The following is a 20,489-nucleotide window of genomic DNA, read 5'->3' as shown; positions in this document are numbered from 1 at the left end:
CTGCAGGGACAGCAACGGCATCCTGCGACAAGGCATGCACAGGAGAACTACAGATGGCTAAGGTGGGTAAAACTTTTGCAAAAATTACAGTAAAACCCATTTGGTTTAAAAATGGAGTATGGTTTCCAAGATATAGGTATAAATTTAAAAAAAAGAAAACCAGAAATACAAAAGGCATAAGAGTGTGTCCAGGTAGAGCTTTTATGTTGAGAAAGAAACCTCCTGATATGTTAAAACATACATGCAGGAAAAATCATTTCATTATTTCATTTATTTCCTGAAGTTATCTGAGTTTCTAGAAGTGGTAAACATTTATATTGAATTATATTCTGCTTATATTCTGCTTGGTCATTGTCAAAGCTAACACATTTTTTAAAAGTCTCTATTTTTCAAAGGTGCTTTACCTCATCTTCTATGCTAGAGAAACTGACACATCACAAAACACTGTCACAAAGGACAAGCAGGAACCTCCTTGAACAGGTCTTGGGCACATTTTCTCTGGCTGAGAAAAATCCAACCAATCCAATCCAGTTTTGCACTGTGTGAGCAGAGCAAGAGCTTTGGAGAGGGAGTGTAAAGACAGCACACTAAGGACATCTGGAGAGGCACAGCAATAAAAGCTGCCTGGCTCAAATTACCACTCTGCATATGCCCAGTATAGGAAGTAAAACACCAAGTTTTACTAGGGCAGCAAAACCTGGTGTACTGATTGTTGTTGTTACTGTACAACAACTCACTGCTGAGCTTATCTATGTCAGTCAGATCATCTATGATCTTATGCTACATGCAGGCAATGTTATTCCACTCTGTGTCAGAATTCCAGAGTATTTTCCAGAACAAAGCTAAGAGGTGTTACCTTAACTCATGCATTCACTCACAATCTAATGTGGGGAGGAGAATCTATTTTAACCTCTGTAGGCTGACATGATGTGTCAATGTCACCAGTACAGCATGACAGCACTCTGAGAGCCAGCAAATGATGCTCTTCCCAGTGAAGGGATGAACTACTACTTCAAAAGCCAAGTATCTGAGAATAAGGGCCAACCTGACACCCAGGCTGCACTAGAATTTAAAACATCTCTTAAGAATAACATTAATTCCTGCAGACAGCCTTCTGCAGACACAAGGCACCTTAAAAGCCATTTAGCATGGTCATCACCAGTACACTGCTACGTAACAAAGCAGACAAGTTTGATTCAGCTTAATGAATGCAATCAACCACATTTTTCAGCAGGTGTGAATTACATGCAGAATCAACTTCTGCTTTTTCCTTTTAGCTCTAAAACCAGGGAATGCAGAAATTCCAAAAGCCTGATCTTGATGAAGTCAAACTGTAGACTGAAAATTCAGTTTAAGAGCCAGATTTGAAAAAAAAAAAAAAAAAAAAAAAAAAAAAAAAAAAAAAAAAAAATTGTTATTGATGTGTAAAGGTGGACGCTGGGAGGAAAATTGGCCTCTTTGTTACTCTGCAGAATGTGAATTTCTATTAGGAACCTGGAAATAAATTATCTCAAAATATCTCTCAGATAAATCACAACTTACTCTTTTCACATTGCTTCATAGAAACTGAAATAACTATGAAAATGTTCAAAGGAACTGTTAAAGATTTCCAATACCTTTAAAATGGGCTTGTAGGGAGTTCTGATTGAGACACTGAAGTATCAGGGACAAACATGAAACAGGTTACACTGCATAGTCTTTGTAACAAACTGAGTTTCCAGACAGCTTCAAGGGTAACCTCCCTCACTGACTCCGCACTCCTGCTCTTTCATGCTGCCTTCACAACTTAAGGCTTCTTAACATTTCATCTGAGCTGATTCAACTTTGATTAGATGGGATTCAAATCTCTTTTACTGAAAAACATGCAAAAGTGGAATGAACCCACTGATGCAATATCAAATCTGTCTCTTGGTTCATTTTTCTTCCTGAACGTAAGATAAATATTTTGTGAAAGATCATAAATTGTCAAGATGAACATCTGAAAGAAGCCAGAGTCAAACTTTCATTGCAATTTCTCTGCTAATAAATTATTTACAAGAACAGAATGTCAAACAGTACACAAAAAGACACTAGATAACTTATCATCTGTGCTTTAGTTGGGTTGACAAGCAGTTTCAAAAGGACTACTTACAGTATCACCAGGAAATATGGAGAATATGATTAGAGCACAAGAAAGGAGCTATTAATTGTGAGTTAAGGATACTATTAGCTTAGTGTACAAAGGCACCACATGACTGTGACTGATTTATATCCAAACATTTATATCCCTTAAGGCACTATTGGTGCATACCAATGGATGCAGGATCGAGGTCTCACCGTGGTGAGGAAGGAAGCCAGGCAGGCAGCAGTGAAGCTGGGACCAGCAATGTGCCCTGACAGCTCCCAGCTGTGCTCAAGCTGGCTGCATGCAGAGGGTGGCGCAGCCAGCAGAGCCACTGAGGGCACGAACAACCCTGGTACCTGCAGTGTCCCCAACACAGCTCCCACCTGATGGCTTCCCTCTCATTCCTGGTGTGGCCAGGGAGGGAGCAGGGCGGTGGCAGCACATGCAGCTCTCCTGGTGTAGCTGCTCCTGCCACCTCCAAACTCAGAGTAACACAGCCACCACCACCACCACCTCCTCCACATACCATCCCCTTCCTAAAATGCTGCCCCTCTAGCATCAGCTCTACATCCCACTTCCCTTATCACATTCAACACTTGCTCTGACCCTTTGTGACTACCTAAGTCAACACAATCAAATCAGTAAAAAAAGTACAGGAAATTAAAGAGTAAAACAAAAAAAGTAAATTAAATTAAGGAAACTGAATGAATAGGGTTGAAGCCCTCCTTGGGGACATATTGCAAGAATTTTTTCATTTTATTGTAAAATAAGAAATAAATCAGTTTTTAAGGCTCACAAGCACCTTACATGCAGAGATTTACTGTTTATCAAAGCAGAAGATCTGCAGGAAAAGACCATTGGTCACTAGCTGTGGCAAGGAAAATTTCTCTCACAGTGCTGTCCAAAGTGTACTAAGGCCCATCACTTCAAGTTTCACTTTTCCTTTAGCAAATGAAGTCCATCCTTGTGATCAAAAAAAAAAGATAAAAAATAAAAAGAACCTATTAAGACTGCAGTAAATAAAAGAAGACTTTCCTGGATGGCAGCATTCTCTCAGCCTGCCAGAAAAACTCTCACCAGCTTCCAGAAGTCCACCAGATAGTAACAACAAAGGAAAACAAACAAGAACTCTGATCAAGGGAGTCTCTCAAGAGTGGAAGCCTATCCATCACACATGAGCTTCTACTATTCGTTGTCTCTCTTCAGATTGTTTTTTTTACCTAATTTCATAGTGCCCACTACACATAATTTTTTACTGTGCAAATAGTTCCATATGTTCTATCTCTTATTCATAAAGCTACCACTGGAAATTATATCAGAGCGAATTATACACTCCTTGTAGCAATGCCCTTGGCTTTAGACCCAATGAACCCAGTTTATCTTTTTCAATGAGTTCCAAATTTATTAGACATACCTCACTATTTTCATTTGTGATATAAACTTGTCTGACTTGTTCCCCAGCTTTAAAGTTGTGATCTGTCAACCTTTGGTAAAGGAAAGTTTCTTTAGCATAACAGTTCTCTGCCTGATTGATGCCACCAGATTAAGTTGTTTTTTTTGTCTAGTTGAATGTAAGGCACCCTGAGTATATTGAATATAAAGCACACGTCCACTAGAAGGGGATGAAAAATTTGAGAAAGATAAACAAAGTTATCAGCAAACCAGGTTACTCATGTGAAGACATGAGATGTAAATTCACTACTGTATTGAAACACAAACTTGAGTACTGAACATGAGTTTTAGAAAAGCCTTCTTGCTAGAAATTTATTTTTTAAACTACATGTATGTGTTTACAAGATTTTCTGCATACTGATCCTGCTGTTTGTTCAGAACTAGCCTTTCAGATTAGCAGTTTTAGAATGTATGAAAAGAGTGCAAGTGACCACTTTCCTCACCTCATTCTCCTACAGATTTACATTCAGTTTTTACACAGCACTGAAAGAGGCAAGGTGAATTACATATCTGTCAGATTTCTCTTTTGCTCCTTACCCCAACCTCTAAGATATATTAAGGTATTTACATTCTTTTAGGATATGAAAAGCCTCTGAAGCACACACTACACTGACATAGATGGTTTTGTACTTCCAAAAATGCCTGTGAACAAATGTTTTTCAGTACTCTCAAGTCTGATTCAGCTTAAAGCTCACAGTTTCCTGGGGATCCATAGCATTCATGCACCAATATTCTGCCAGGAGCAAAATTTTACTAGAATCTATCACGATGAAATTTGTCTTTTTATAGAAAATACACTCTGGTAGACAAAAACATTTCACACCTTTCATTTGAACAGAAACCAACAGACGCATTAAGCCAGTTTACAAATTGTGTCAATTTTGCCAGCAATGAGATGTTGTTCCCTCAGTTCTATGGGCAATTTGTTTAACATGGTTTAAAAATGAGGTCTGAATGCTACATTCAGTTTTCAAGAACACTGCATGGATATGGGAGGATCTGAGTAACTTTAGGTACTCCTGCTCCCCAAAAATGCAGAGGGAATAAATATACTTTATTATAATGTTTCTTGGAGGGTTAGGTATCACATTAAAAAAAAAAAAAAAAAAAAAAAAAGAAAAGGAAAAGAAAATCAAATCCAAAAAACAAATACTCATTCGTGAAAAAAAAATTTCAACTCCAATCATTAAGTAAAATGTTTCAAAGTACAATCCCCTGCTACTGCCACAGGAATGAGAGAATACCAAATGACTCTTCCTTTTGCAAGAGAGAGAAATGTTTACTGTTCTTTCAAAGACTGGAAATCTGGCAAGGGAAAGAGACATATGTCATAGGAAAATAAAAAGTTAAAGTGGTAATAAATATTTAAACACAAATAGGGTTTCTGGAAATTATCCCTGTGTATTTGAATCAGTTTGTAGTGCTCCCCTGTGACTTTGGACATTTTGTTGGGCAGCTCTTGGTTCATAGTTTCTAAACTCTAATTTGCTTTAATCTTTGTGACTGAATAATGATGAACTGCAGAGCCTGAAACTATGCAGCAGAAGCCTTTCATCCATCCATCCATCCATCCATTTTCTTTGCAAAATGCCTTCTGCCATTGATCACTTTTTCTCTTAGCCCATTTGTTGAACACTACAGTAAATTTTACAGTCCCCCAGCCATAATTTAAAAAGTATTCAGACAAATTAATGGAAGCCTATGTCTCACATCCCAATCTATGTTAATGAACTGCCTTTCCCAGTTGTATCATAATAACAATTTGGCCAAAATAAGCTTTAACTAGGACTCACAATACATTTTCTATAAACACACAATTTTATTCTGAAATACAACACAGCAGGCCAAACATCCAGAGAGTAACAAAAAACCTAAGGACATGTTGGGATAGATCTGATTGGTTTTTAATTTGCTTGCCCAGGAAAATAAAGTTTCTGCTATCATGCCGCACATATGTACCCACACAAGGGTGAAGGGTGGGCAACAGTTGTTTGTCTGAAGCTTTAACATGCCTGCAGTCTTTTCCCCATACTCAATTGCAGCAAAATGTGTCATACAAGGAGACGTATGGACAATGAAAGTTCCTAAACTCTTTGTGCAAACACTAAGCCAGATAGCACAGTCTCCATTATTAATCCAACTAACACATCCACCAGGGATGTGAGCTTTTATTCTTGATAGATAGCCTACCACCTCAAAGTAAACCAGAGACAAATCTTTCCTAACAGGCATCTGTTGAATACTAGGATAGCAAAACATAAATTCTAAGTGGTTAATGTCTCATATCAGCAATTAATACACTTGCTTGCTGATTCATCTTACAGAATGAGTAGCTGTCGAGGTGCTGTGGGACAGACAGAATCAGCATGGGCAGTTCTCCTCTCTCTGCTTTAAAGGGATAACCTGGACTGTTACTACCATGCTATTTACACCATGAAGCCTACACACACAGGCCTGATACAGCAGAGGCCTTGCCAGAACATGAGTATTAGTAAGACAGTGAAGTCATCCTAAAGCAAATGTTAGTAACTGGTTTGATAGTATTTTCTAGCTGGCTTCACACTAGGTTATCTTTCCACTTTCATTCAAATTATTCCTGTACTTCAGTTTTATTTTAACTATTGTGATAACATGAAAATTGTAATGTCATAACAAGTTCATGTACAGATTTGCGCATTTGTCCACAGAGCGGTTTTGAAATTAAATACTGATGTAGGAAAAGATTTTTTTAAAGTCAGATTCTGAGAAGCAGTATGGGCTACTTTCCCATCTGTTCATCTGTGTTTTTTTTAAATACAAACAAAAATGCAATTTATTTTGGGAATTTACAACTCTCTAAATAATAATCACTATTTCCTTTTACAGTGCTGTAGTAGAAAAATAAAACATTTATTTAGCAGTTGTGGATCTATTCACAGACAGAATGGTTGCAGAGAGATCAATTCAAGTGTTTATTCCACTGCTTGAATTGTAAGACTTCCAAGTGTTCTTCCTTACAATGTATTAGGTAAGACAGAGACTGCTAAATGAGCAAGTATGACTTCATAATAAATTTAATTGATGTCAAAAATAGATTTAGGCAAATCCATTAAAAGGTTCCTACAACAAATCAAATTATTTTCCAGGTTTGTGTAATGTTCTTCCAAAAACTAATACATCAAAGAAAGTAGTGACCAAGTATACAGTAATTTACTATGAGATCATGAAAAACATTCTGAGAAACCAAAAGCACATGTAAATCAATATTTAACACACTATATGCATCCACTGTCTCTAACTACTGAAAATAAACCTTTATGTAACCATTCATTAATGAAGTCTCAAAGTACTAACCATGTGTGCACAAAGTGTGAATTTAAGCTAAGTGAGATAAATGAACCAAAAGAAATTTATGCAATGTGCACAAGTCTATGTGATGATCACAGAGTAAATCCAATTCAGAGTTCCACTTCACTGTTGAGACCGTGCTCTATTCCCTACACTTGGCATTGCCTAACTGAAAAAAGTAGGTTTAAATTAAAACTTACTGGTTTGGAATTTTCTTAAACTTCAGTAATAAAAATATTATAAATAAAAATAAAAAAGCTTGAGGTAAAATTCTACAATATAGATGAGACAATTAAAAAAAATTTAACAGACCAGTTAACAACCAATTTTTCACACAGCTTCTGACAAGCCCACAAACCACAACAACTCACCTCTCTTTAGTTAAAACAGGTTCACCATTCCTGTTTTCCAACAGTACAGTTGGTTGCTATATTATTTGTGGACTGCAACCTCTGAGGAAGAGAGTATGGAGTATAACAAAAGACCAAGCTCTGTTTTCCAAGGAGGAGGCAGGTCAGCTGTGCAGTCATCCAGCACTGCTCACTCCTTGGAATGCTCATTGCTCAATCCAACATTTCATGGGCATGATGGTGACTCAGAGAGGAGCCAGTGAACAGAATCCATGTCTTCTTTTTGCATCTCTCCACACTTCACATCTTCACAGCCTGGATTCAAGAGCAAGACATCTCTTCACTAATTCACTGCATTTTTTAATTCACTGTACATTCAGACTAACATGCGTAATTTTTCCTGATCAAGCAGTTCATTATTAAATCCTTTCCCTTTATTTTTAAACTAAACTCTTGACACTTTGAATTTTCTATTGCTGAAGAAATGGAAACAGATCTAAGTCCAAGGAAGCTAACACTGCTGCAACTGCCACCAAATGCTGAAGATTCCTCCATAAAGAAAACAGGGTTGTCTTATCAAACTGAAAATAAATTTCCAAGTAATCTCCCCTTGTCTGATATGTGTGGCACAAAGGCAGATGTATAAAAATATTCACATGAAGTAACTGCTATTTCACCAAAGAAATTTATATTAAATAGTTTTAAATTAAGTTGTCAAGCATAGTTATTGAAACAAGAAGCACTATTTTCACACCCTGAGCAAGGATATATTAATACACAGCAATATACAAACAATAGATACTATTATTGGATTAACAGGACAAAAATGTGAAAGAAGGAATTTCTATTATTAAAAGAAATAGGCATTAAGATCTCACTGAATTGTATAAAGCTATTCCTACAAAACTACTGAAAATGATCCACTGAAAAATAACTTCTCATTTAGGCTTGAAATCAGTTCCAGATGGAAACCCACTGCAAGCATCCTAGCAGAAGTTAAGATGACAACCAAATGTTATAAAGGCAGATTTTCAAGAAGAGAGTTTTTATACTTTCATAAGGCACAGAAAAACATGTATTGTGGAAATTTCAGGCAATTCAGACAGTGATGGGCCAGTGGTAAGAACAAAAACCTCAGTAAGCTGCTAAATACAGCATCTAATGCTTGGCTTTACTAAACAAAACCTTTGAAAACAAAAAAAGAGGTTCAGTTTGATGTGAAGAAGGAAGAACTAGCAGAGGCATGTAAAGAGAATATTGAACAGACCAGGAAGATGATCCTCACTTGTATTTCTGAATAGATTTGAGAAGGGTATGCAGACTGAGAAAGATTATCTGAAAGAGGGTCAATCCCTGTACAAGCACAGGCCACTCTCTACATAGGTGTAACAGAAACCACAAAAACATCCAGCCATGTAATGCAGCTGCTTTCATGATCAAAAATGCTTTTATTACAAATTTCCAAATTCCAGGGCTACCAAGGCTGAAAAGCACAAAGTATATCATATTTGACACATATATGATATTTATCTGCTACAGACATTTATCCAGTCTGAACACATGTATGCACACAAATATGTGTAAAACATACACTGTCCAAGCTGGAAGCCAGTAAAGGATACAACACAAATATTGCGGGGAGAATCATAAGTGTGAAGCTCTAACTACAGACCATTCTCAGAAGTATCAGAATAAGCTGTTTTCAAATTGCCAATTTTGTCTTTCCTTCAGGGAAAAAACTGGCTGAAAAGCAGAAATCATGCCTTATGGCTATATAAAAGAAATATATTTCCTGTATGTATGTATCACTAATAGGAAAAAATAAACAAATGTTATTCCTGAAGTTTTATAGATGGGTTGATAGTCTTCTCTATCATGTCACTTCTATCATGACGCCACCTTTATCTCAAAGAGGTACCATAGATGCTCACTGCTGTACATACAAACAACAAAGAAAATTCCCCAGGTACCACTTCTTCCCTGAACGAGGTACTTTTATATCACTGTAGCACACCACTACAGGATTATTATGCTGAAGATCTCACAGGCTTCCCAAAAGTAAGTCTCTCTCTCTCTTATCAATATCATAAATAACCATGATTAATCTCATGTTTTCCTGCAAGATACCACCGAAGGAGATGGCCAGAAAAACCTAATGCATAGCCTTCCTGGTGCTGGCATATTGCAAACACAGGAGCAGCTGACATGATGGGCTACAACATGCAGTATGGGAGATGGGAAGAGACATCAGTAATGGCTGTGAGGGCAATCAGAGCCCAAGGTTTTTGGGGCAGAACACCCACACCAAATATAGGGTTTGCCACAAGCAACTACCTGCAGCATGTTCACTGACCTGTTGTGGATGCTGAGAACTGTGGATGCAGAGAAGAGTCAGATAAACTTTCCCAGACATTCCTCTGGGAAGTTTTGAGAAAGCTCAGAAGTAGAATTAAAACAATCCTGCAGCTGGTGTTTTGAACATGTTTCTCGTTTACAGAAGGGGTGTTGCTGCTAATTAGCTAATGGTGTGAGGGTGTTGATTAAGAACCAATCAGCTTCACCTTTATCAAAACTGTCTGTAAAAATAATGTGTGGTTTCTAATAAACTCGGCATTTTGCCTCCAAGACTTTGGAGTTTATGTGGCTTTATTCACCCAGCCCCAATACAACAGCCACAACCTGCAGCAGAAATATTGTGTCCAAGCTTTTAACAGGAGCACTTCAGCGAGGCTTTACACAAAAGGGACCATCATACAAGTAATTTCACACTTCAAAAGCTGCGAGGAGTATTTCAGTAAATCAAAGGCTTCCCAGACTGATGAAAACTGAGCATCCAGTGGAAGAACATCCTCCCCATGGCTGAGGAAGGAGCTGATTCAGTCACACATCATGCCTCTCCTGCTCTTGCAAAACACCTGCACTCTTCTTCCAGGCAGCTGCAGGCAGGCTGCTATGCAAATCAGCAATACAACTGCCATGAGCATAACCCCAAAACAATTTCTCTAAACAGAGAACAACATACAGTGTCTGCTTTCCAGCAGCTACAGATTCTGAGCAGCAGTAATTCCAGAAGCCTTCAGACTGTGAGCAGCAGTACCCTTTAGACATCTGCTGCATGTAACACACCAAGTTATTTTCATAAATTACTGCTTCATGGATTTTTACTTCCCATTATTTTAAAGTTTTAAATGTCCTTCTAAAGATTATATTTGCAGACTCCAGAGGAACCGTCACCCTAAACTAGGCTGCCTAGATATGTGCTATTGGTACATACAGTTATTCCTAATCAAAAGCACTTACTAAGCTGAGTAAATTTGCATAGTCTGAAACTAAAATGTCAAACACTGTCCCTTATCTTCACCCCAAATGGTCCCCAGTACTGTTAAAACAACTGCCTTGTATTAGAGATAATAATTTTTATGTCTAGCATTACACTGTAATACAGGAATGTTTTCAGGTTGTTTATCATGATTTCTAAACCCAAGAAAAGTATTTCAGATGTATGGTGGTAAGAAAATCTTCCAAATAAAAGATGGTATTTATGTAATTCAACGTTCTTTTCAAGCTAACAAAAAGGTTTGAAAAACAGATGAGTTTTGACCACAGGTTTCAAACACATAGTGGGACAGTTTGTACACTCATAAATACAGGTTACTCCTATGAGGTGTATTTTTTAAAGATGAAGGACTAGTTTTTCCCCACAGCAGCATCTCCAGCTACTTACATGCCATAAACCTGCAAAAAGTGACATATAGCCATAATTGCAGAACTTCAAAGTACTTCACGTTTTTTGCAAGCTTTTGTGCAGAGATTTTTTCAGCACTTTAAATGCCTCCAGAGAGAGATATTATACGTAGGAAGATCTAAGATACTTCTTGCCATCCAGAAAAGACAATTCTGCTGACATAAAAGGAAGAATGTGAGTTAAGCTGGTGTATTGCTTTGTAACTCAAGTAATATTGACACTTGATCCATGAAAGCAGCCTCCTTCTCATCTACTTTCTCTGAAGCAGAATTAGTATTTAAAAGGCACAGAATCTTATTTTTATATTTTTAGAATTGCATCTAGAAGTGCTTCCAGATGTTTTTTCCAAATCCACTTGCTGGAAAGTAAGGTGCCCAGACAACTTTCCTAGAAAAGAAATTAGAATTGTGCAATGAGGTTCGTAATTCCACGTAGTCTCCATAAACTTCTGAATACTGTAGATTCTATTTTTAAAACAGGTGGGTGTAGGAAGCCAAATTTGTGACAGAATTCATCTTAAGACAGAGGTACCTGTATGTTTATGTGTTGCAGGGCAAAAAGAATGAGAAATTCTGATGACACCACTTTTGTGTCTCTCCTACCATGAGGCAACACAAGAACCTCAATGATTTCTTTGTTGATTCTTGTGCACTTGGAGGCCAACCTCAGACAGCCCAAAAAACCAGAGCTTCTCAACTAGATCCACAGATGTACCTGAAGAAGGAAGTAGTCCATCTAAGGATGCAACTGAGTTCTTGTACATAAGTTCTGCTTTAAATATGGGGAATTCATGGAACTTCTGGAGAAAAATGACACAAACACAGCCTTACCCGAACATTTCTCGCATGGAAAGGGAATACTTTCTCGCAGAACTCTTTACAAGCAGCAGGTCTCTTATTTCAAGGATGCAATTCTGAAGATTACTGAACAATTGCTGTCATGGAAAGCACCTCTTTCCCCACAAAAACACCTACAGAAGCTCTTTCATCAAATATCTTGCTTCTGTCCTTCTTACAGTTCTCTCTGTGCTTTGTCTAGAAATGAAACTATTCACCTTTTCCTCTTTTCAAGGGTCATACAGATCCTCTTTCTATCACAGCATAAAGAAAGAAAAAGCAAACCCACAATATTTTACTGCCTTCTTTCATGCAGTCTGGCTAGACCTTTATGACCCCAGCTACCTGTGATCTCAGGCTCACAGTTCTGCAGCCATCAAAAACCTGTAGAGAAGGCATACAGGTGTATACACAGAGTGGTCAGTACTATCATGCAGTACCTAGCAGGGGAAATGTTATGTCTTTTCATACTATTTAGACAAAAAGGAAGATGATGGATAATGTTCTTGTAATTTTCCAAAAGGGAAATGATGCCCAAATATTTTAGTTTTCATTTCCCAAAATGCTGGGGAGTTTTTTCCCAAAAATGCCTTTGCTGCAGTTAGACAAATACGGCTAATACGTAATAGTAAAGAGTTAACAGTAAAACAAAAAATAAAGTCTCATTTCAAAAAGAAAACGTCATGGGTTTAAACATGACACAGGGTTTAAAAAGAATTATGTATTAAACTCAATAAAGAGCTGTACATAGAACCACAGAAGCACAGCGCAAAAACTACAGAATCTTAGACCTGAGAAAACAATCAACTGGATATAAGATGTATCATTTGAGGGAATAATGCTTGAGATTAACCTTAGGATTTTCATTTCAGAAAGAAGTATTGAAGACACATCATGAAGAGGTTAAAAAAAGGCAGTAAGATGTGCATGAAAGGGCACGTTGTACAGGAGCATAGTGACAAATAGCAATATCACATCACTGTTAGCAACTGGATTTCTCCATTAATCAAAGCATGCAATGAGTACTCTGATCCACCTACCAAAAATCAGAAGGTTTAGGGTTTTTCTAAATTAAGAAAACTTTGCAAACATAAATAGCATTGAAAACATGAAGAACAATACAATATATAATCACTGATCATTAAGATCAGCTCTCCCTTTGGAGGTTAGGTAAGTTATTTAATGTAGTGAAAAGGAAACCTGATGAATGAAACAGATTAATAACCTGAAATCTAAGTAGTTTTAATTAAGACACCTCAAAGAACCAGCCCAGACAACATCACTACTGCATAAGACAGTAAGTTGTGAAAAGAAGCATATGATGAACTATTACTAATAATGCTTAAGAATTAACTAGCTGGTAGACTAACGAAACAGTGTAGAAAGAAATTGTCTCCTTGTGCATTAAATTATCCAGGAAGGTCCTTTCTTATCTCAGGGAGCTTAAATAAAATGAGAGGTGATCATCATCAGATGCTGTCATGATTTTGATGCACTTTGCTTGGAAACGCCTCAAGCACAGTTGCAGTGCGCTTCCTCCAATGAAACTCCTTCACGAATGTCCCTGTATTCAATAGAGAAGCTGCTCCAGCTGAAAAAGCATCAGAGTGGCTAATTTTGCATTTAGGTTAATGGAGTTGCTTAGTTTAGGGACAGGGAGCCCTGCCAGGAGCTGAACCCCTGGAAGGGCCCTATCTTGCCCCATTCATAATGTGTCAACCACACCAGCTCCTCACCATTGTAAACTCAATTTGCTCTTGCATCCATTTCTCCAGCTGACTTTGAAAACTACTACTATGTTTGACCTTTTTATTTTTGACATTTTACCTTTGCATTTTGTGTCCATAAAGAAGTAAACCACATAATTCACAGAATGAGAACTAAGACACTCCAGACATTAAAACCTGTAGAGACACAGATCTGATGCTTTTATTGAAAGCCTATCTTCAGGGAGGAACTCTACACACGCATCACTGCCTGTTTTGTTACTTGAATAAAAACTGCATTGCACTGACCAAACTCTTCACATAAATGTTTGCCATTTGATAACCAATTAGACAGTTGTGAGAAGAACTGTTTGTGAATTCTGCTGCATTCAGGGACGTACAGCTGCGATACCAACTGCTAATGGATACAGGCAGACAGCTGTGAGTGAAGAAACCTAGAGCTGCAAGACAACTGTAGAGCTGATGATTTTCCCCTCCTTTTTCACTTGAAAAAAATCTGATTAGCATAGATTAGTTCCCAAGGCCTGTTTAAAATATCTATAAAATTATAGGAGATAGAGCAAAGCTCTTTCAAGCATAATTCTAATGACTTTACTTCTTTAGGGGTCAAAAGCAAGTCAAAGAAAATCAATGCCCATTTGTGTCGTTGAAGCTGAAGCATACAGTTCATTATTCAGAACTGTTAAAAGAGTCAATCAAAAGATTTTGGCATACAGAGAAACTAGAAAAAGCTATCTCACATAATTATGAATGAATATATATTTAGAAAATGCAAACCAGTAAATTATTTTAGAAACAATTCTGTAATTAAGAATCAGTGCTTTATATTAAGACAAATATTAACAGCTACATTAAGTATGAATATCAAAAATTTTAAGTAGTTTTAAATATTCCCAAGTTCTTAGTATTATACCTGTTGAAATCAATGGCATTTTTACACTAAATTCAAAAAAACGGCAAAATAGTCTTTACACCAAGAAAGAATCAGAGAACATGATTAGTATCACTCATGATAGTCTGTCATTTGTACAAGATGATGAAATTTCCTTTAGTTTTTGACAGAAACAGAAGAAATATGAATGTCATAAACAGCATTCCCATTCTCACTTCTTTATGGTTAGCTGTTTTTAAAATAAATTTAATACAAAAAGTGGAGGGGAAAATGCACGTAGGTTTTTTTTTTCTCAAATAGCTATAATTCACACTTAAATCTTGAATAATTTGATCAAAAAGCAATATAAAATTTACTTTAAATGCCATTTCTAACATCCTCAACATGAAACCAAGTACACTGTTCACTATTTGAAAAAACACATTGGAAATGAACAAAAAATAAAATAAAGCCAAACTTCATAATAAGCTGGTGAATAAATTGTTCCTCCTCTGGTGTTATCTCAAAAGCTCCAAGCAATGAACACTTCAGAAGTGCTTGATGTTTGTCACTTTAAAAGCACACCTTTGAATGAAAATCTCAATCAACCAAGGAATGAACACCCAAATCTAAGAGCAAGCAACAAGCTTCATAGAAAAAAATTAAAAATTCATCCCTGTTCCAGATGATAAACACCTGCAGAATTGAGCAATCAATCAATTGCACCCACAGCATCCCTTGAAGCCACGAGTTCTTTCACAGACTCAGTATCCATGCCAGTAGTAAAGCATCAGTGCCTTCACTGAACCACATCTTACACTGGAATTTCAGTGGCTATATATATTACATATATTTATATATGTCAGTCAAAACTATTGCTACTCTCACATAAGTATCACAGTGAAGAACTTTTATGGTTTTGCCCAGTACTACCCAAAATAAACCAGAGAATGAACCATAAAATTAATCTCATTCCGAACACTCTTCTTGATTAGTTTTCCTCTACTCATTACTTTAATAAATTGAAGAGAGCAAATCCCCAGGAAACAACCTAGCTCTTGGCTGCTGCAGCATCAGCTCCATCACACAACAGAGTGTTCCACCTCTTTTGGCCAATCCAAGCTAATTACTGAAGAGAAGCTCAGAGTCCCAAACAACAGTGACAGCCCCAACTGAAAAAAGCTTTGTTTCTCTATCACATAGCTCCCCTTCTTCATAAGGGGTAGGCACATCACCTACTAAATCAATCTCTCAAGATGAATAATAATTTCCTCCTTGGATAATTAAATACGTGTGTGAATTTCCCTGGATGTGTCTCCACTGCATTCCCTGGTGTTGATTACAGCTATATCTTTGAGACTTGACCTGTTTTGAGTTCTGCATTTTTGGTTTTTTAATGTATGCTTTCTCTCTTTCCTCTGATATGCAACAGGAATGCAGAAAATCTAGGTTGGCCACAACAACAGAAAGGCTTTCTGAGGCTTCCAGTTATGGCAGACAAAACTGAGCAAATACAGAAGTCTGTCAGTGTAACAGTGCTGAGCCAGTGTCACAGCATGCTGCCAGAGGTACACGGTGATGTAGCAGACTCATGTTGGGATTCAACCCAACCACATTCAGGCCTCTCTCTGGAAACCTGAACTGAAAGCACACCCATGGGAAGGGCTAAGAAACATGACAAATTAAATCCTGTTGATGTTTCTTATCATTCACAACACTTTAGCTTTTTAACAGTGAATACAAGCAGACCTGGTGATGACTATCAGAAAGAAATGATGACAGCTCAGGCACAAGGACCAGTGCTAAGTTACAAAAATGAAGAAATGGTACTTGAGCACTTCTGAGGGAAGAACTGAGAGCAGACTACAGCTCTTGTTTGTTTGTCTTAATATTCAATCTAAGATGAATAAATAGAAATTACACACACAACTAGGCTGGGCTCACTAGAAAAATCACATTTAATTGGTGGTGGTTTTAATTTTGCTTACAGGTCTTTCTGTCAGTTCACAAAAGCTATGCCCAAAAAGCATGACTGAGAAAACATGAAAAAAATTAAGAAAGAAAAGCAACTTCTGAGCTTGCCCTGAAATTTCTGAATCAAGGTCAACATTCTTCTCTAGTAAAGAGATTTACATAGAATTAAAACAAAAATGCATACTATAAAGTTGAATATAACGTATTTCGGAAACATCTGATTCAAAAGATACAAGCCAAGTGGAATACAGATCATTAAACAGGATTCTAGAACAGCCTTACAATGAAGTGTGTGATAGCCACTCCTGAATTTTTAAAATTGAGAACTACACACATTGTAAAATAAAGTATTACTATGCAGGAAGGCTTTCTGACAAGTAACAAATAAAAGATAAAGAAATGTGTGAAAGAAAGGAGGTTGATTAATATCTTAAAAGTAGATGTTTTTATCATGTCTTTAAAAACTTCAAGTCTTACCTTCCCTTTTCTTTTCGAGTTTCTAACAGAAAAAGCAACATTTACTTTTTTTCTCAGACCTTGTTAAAACTCTGTTCTTTAGCCATGTAAAAGAGGGGAAATCTGACTGTAAGTGAAAGTCTAGAGCACCATGTCCTTTAATTCAGTGATGGGGGCCTTCATTAGATTATCTCATAGCTATGGGACAAGACACGGCAAAAGCCAAATGATAAATCATTAAATTATGTTTTCTTCTTCTCCAGGCAAAGAGTGAGTATAGCATTAGATTAGTTTGAGAGACTAAAAAGGAAGAAGTCTGCAACATGCATCACAAGTGACAAAGCTAATACAATTTTTAAACCCCATTTATTCATATAATCAGGCATGAGCACTTACTTATGCGAACTGTGGAAACCTCGAATGTAATACATAGCCCAAATGATTTCCAGACTAGTGCACGCTTCAGTGTTTCATGTTCTCCCTTGCACATGCCTAGTGAAAGCCTGCCACTCTGCAACAGAGGAAGGAATTACTACAACAGAACCACAGGCAGACTTTGCCAGAAACTATACTTTTTTTTATATGAGGCAGAATAAGCTGAGTGTTTTAAGTAATGGATAGGTTTGCATCCCACTGTCTAGCAACAGTTATTCTAATTGCGTTTCACAGCTTCATCAGAGAGACAGAAATATGAACATTCTCCATAAACTGCACTGAAACAAATGACACTCCCTCCAGGCAGATCACCTTCCACCATTAAGGGGAAGGATTAGTTTATCTTTCATCTTTAAACTTGAGTTAGCTGCATGTTCACCGTACTGACATCCCAACACGTTTTAATCTTATCGTGTCAATCTTGCATCTACGTAAAAATGTGTATTTCAGTGCACAAAAAGATCTCTTGCTGCTGACAACTGAAAGTGCATTAACCTGGGAAGCCTTGAGATTTCCACACACACCCACACACTCCTTTCAGTACAGATCTCACTGATTAGAGAACGAAATATCCAAAACTCAACAGACATTTCACACACAGTGGCATTTCTGCAGAAACATACGTTTCCAACACCTCAACTTTTACTTTCATCACTATTAGCAAGTTATTTTCCCAAGTTATTTCCTACACACATACCATGCCCAGTGCCCCTGCTGAAACTGCCACATTCCCTGAAACTGAATGAGCTCCTAGTGAAACATCAGAGCTTAGCTGTAAATATGGGTAAATACTTTTATTCTGTGCCACTTTCATGTTAGAATACAACATGCATCAAGGTCACTGTAACAGATTGCAGTTTTCAGGCTCATAGAGAAGATACTGAGGAAATCAGTAACAGCAAACTTAATTACACATTGTCTAAAGTTCTGCCTTCTCCCAGACCTGCCCAGCATTCTCATCTCTATTCCCTGCATTTCAGAGTCAGGTCTTTTCACAGGTACGGGAAGGCAGGCAGGCAGCTTAGCTTAAACGCTATCACCGCTTAAAGGTGAACAGAACTCGTTCTTTGCAGCGTGACCAGTCTGCTCTGAGCTCTCCCAGTTTTCAGCTACAGATTACAGCCCCATGGGCCTCTTCCTTTGAAGTGGAGTTCCTCCGAGAGAAGAATTAGTCCCCTGCCTGCAACCTGTCCTCCATACACTGAAATAAATTACAGTCAACTTTTCCCTTCATTGCCATGTCAAGTGTAGCAATAAATATCCACAGGCTAAAAGCAAACAAACAAGGCTGGACGAACCATAACCTCACAGCAAGAGCATCTCAAGGAAGAACACCAGGCAGGGTTTAAGAAAGTTAAGGGCATAAAAATCAAAACTCCGGGTTCACTATCTGAATCCATAAGTGCGTATGAAAGGCTAACATGCTTCTTGCCTCTCTCCTACAAGAAGCACTGCTGGAAAGCAATTAAGGGACTCCTACAATTTAGTTACAGCTCAGCAAAGAGGAGAAGGCATTTTACATTATGAAAAGCCTGAAAAAAAGGCATCATCTCTTACAGTTGCAGAAGTGGGAAGCATTGGGACACGGAGCTGCCTTCCCGGCTATGCACCGGAGCACCGCACCAGCGGTGCGCCCGCGGCGGACTCCGGCAGAGTTGGAGCGGGGCTCCCCTGCAATCCTGGCCACCAATCCCCCGCACCTCAACCCCCGAGAACTGCTGCTGGCGCCGCCGACCATCCTGCCTCCGAACCGGCAGCAAGCGACCAGCAGCTGCAAAAATAAAAGTCACTCGAGAACGAAGGGAACGCAGCGAAAAGGAAGCAAGAGCTTACTTGCCTATACAGCACCGCCGGACGACCTCCTCGCAGCTGCGAAACGCTGTGTCGCTCGTCCTCCTCCCACCGCTCCGTGCTAGTTCCAAAATAATTCCTCCGGGCGCCGGCACATCCCCGGGCTCAGCCGAGGAGCGCAGGGAGCCCGGCCGCCTCGCCCCCCCGCCCGGTGCCCATGGTGTCAGCCACAGCCTCGGCAACTCTCGCTCCTTCCTCGGGGCGGGCCGCCGGCTAACACGGCATCGCACCCCGGCCGCCGCCGCCGGCTCGAACTCCGCCGCCGCGCTCAGGGGGAGCGTGGGGCTCCCCGCGCCCTTCCCGGAGACGGAGCGGGGGCGCCGGGCGGGGGCGTGCGGGGAGCAGCGCCGCCCCTCCGCGGCGGCGAGCGGCCAGGCGCGGCGAGGCGCGGCGAGGCCAGGGGAGGCGAGGGGAGGCGAGGGGAGGCGAGGCGGCGCGGCGCCGCCACCGCGGCCGCAGCCAGGCGCGGCGATGCCGGCCCCGCCCGGGACCCCCGCCCGCCCCCCCGCCGCTCCCGGGGCGCTCCGTAACGCCGCCCCGCTGCCGGCGCCACCAGATCCGGTGACGCGCAGCCCTCCCCCGGGCCGGCCCCCGTGCCGGAGAGGGGCGAGCGGGCGGCGAGCCGGGAGCCGCTTCCCGCGGGCAGCGGGAGGGTGAGCTGGGACCACCGGGTGAGCGCGACCTCCGGCGCGCAGGGACAGCGCGGTCCCGGGCGCGGTGCCGGAGCTGCCGAGCGGCCCGGGGGAGGCGGTGTTTCCCCGCGCAGCGGAGAGCCCGCTCGCCCGGAGCCTGCGGAGCTCTCCTCGGTCCTAGGGAGCTGCGGCTGCCCGCTCACCCGGTGCCCGGCAGGAAAGTTGTCCGCCCCCCTCCTGCCTCACTCTGCCTCCGCTTTTGCTCGGCTGCCCGGGCTGCCCTTTCTGCCAGCTGTGTGACTGGGTTTCGGCTGGCCGCTCGCCAGAGGGAACGTACATCGACCCCCCAATGTAGGGAAGAAATTTGGCGCCGGTTCTATCACTTTGCCTGGCTGGCTTGGCGCGGCAGAAGCGCTGCCTTCTTCCCGCCCCGGCTCCCAGCCTCTAACCCAGAGCACGGCTCTGCGGCGACCACCGCCACCGGCGCACAGCCAGCGCCGCTCCGCCGGGCTGCCTCGGACAAGGAGGGGCGCAAAGGGAGCACAAGGAGTGAGGTACAAGCTGCCCAGCGCCTCTCGAAAGCCCTGCGTGCTCCTCGCCCTCCTGTTCCGCGCGTTCGTGCTTCCAGCAGCGCCCTGCCGGAGATCCCCCGCAGGCACGGCCCTCCCCGTCGGACAGCGCTGCAATGACACGCTCTATCGCAGCTATCAGTCGCTCACACAGGCACAC

At 40.4% G+C, this 20,489-nt stretch overlaps 1 protein-coding gene across 2 annotated transcripts in view; it reads right to left on the bottom strand.

Annotated features, from left to right (window-relative positions):
• Nucleotides 1-19,318, bottom strand: part of SNTG1 (syntrophin gamma 1) — a 319,348-nt gene extending 300,030 nt beyond the window's left edge. Inside the window, exon 1 of one of the 2 annotated variants that reach the window (XM_058044990.1) lies at nt 19,111-19,318. The gene's annotated coding sequence lies outside the window, so the exon portion shown is untranslated. The remainder of the gene's footprint in view (nt 1-19,110) is intronic. The other variant, XM_058044982.1, reaches the window with a different exon arrangement.
• Nucleotides 19,319-20,489: the final 1,171 nt, after the last annotated feature.

The sequence above is a fragment of the Melospiza georgiana genome, chromosome 1 (assembly GCF_028018845.1).
Source record: "Melospiza georgiana isolate bMelGeo1 chromosome 1, bMelGeo1.pri, whole genome shotgun sequence".
Taxonomy (NCBI): Eukaryota; Metazoa; Chordata; class Aves; order Passeriformes; family Passerellidae; genus Melospiza; species Melospiza georgiana.
The sequence above is the reverse complement of the archived record's forward strand: the minus strand, read 5'-3'. Positions and strand labels throughout refer to the sequence as shown.